The sequence below is a fragment of the Mandrillus leucophaeus genome, unplaced genomic scaffold, assembly GCF_000951045.1.
Source record: "Mandrillus leucophaeus isolate KB7577 unplaced genomic scaffold, Mleu.le_1.0 Scaffold1704, whole genome shotgun sequence".
Lineage (NCBI taxonomy): Eukaryota > Metazoa > Chordata > Mammalia > Primates > Cercopithecidae > Mandrillus > Mandrillus leucophaeus.
The window spans coordinates 97,011-97,691 of NW_012101704.1; the positions used below are offsets into that span (position 1 = coordinate 97,011).

Genomic DNA, 681 nt, shown 5'->3' on the forward strand with positions numbered 1-681 from the left:
TTGCTAAGATCCTTGGTAGAGCGCAGTATTGGGGTGGGAGTTACCCGATTTTCCAGGTGTTGTGTGTCTCAGTTCCCCTGGCTAGGAAAAGGGATCTGGGGCTCTACTCTTAATCTAAATGCTATGTTTTATATAATCTAAGATTTCCCCTAGGTGTGTTACACGATTGTGTTGTGTTGAACTTACATTGAGACTCCTTTTCACATGTGCTGGTATCAGCGTGGGGCTTTTCTATTCACTCTTTGAACTATTCGTTTGGGGGACACAGATAGACCTCTGTGTCTTTTGAGTGTCCATTGGTTAGGTGCAGTGGCTCATGCCTGTAATCCCAGCACTTTGGAAGGCTGAGGAGGGCAGATCATGAGGTCAGGAGTTTGAGACCAGCCTGGCCAATATGGTGAAATCCTATCTCTACTAAAAATACAAAAATTAGCCAGGCCTGGTGGCGGGTGCCTATAATCCCAGCTACTCGGGAGACTGAGGCAGTAGAATTGCTTGAACCCGGGAGGCGGAGGTTAAAGTGAGCCAAGATCATGTCACTGCACTCCAGCTTGGGTGACAGAGCGAGACTCCATCTCCAGGAAAAAAAAAAAAAAAAAAACAGTATCCATTATCTATACTGGAAAAATTGAAATTGGGATTTTGACATAAGTGTGGAAATGTGGATTGGGTCCATTTAGT

General features: G+C 44.9%; 1 protein-coding gene across 1 annotated transcript in view; it reads left to right on the forward strand.

Annotated features, from left to right (window-relative positions):
- The window catches only part of LOC105537322 (ribosome biogenesis protein BMS1 homolog), a 48,881-nt gene that overhangs the window by 46,044 nt on the left and 2,156 nt on the right, over positions 1-681 (forward strand). The gene's annotated exons all lie outside the window — the stretch shown is intronic.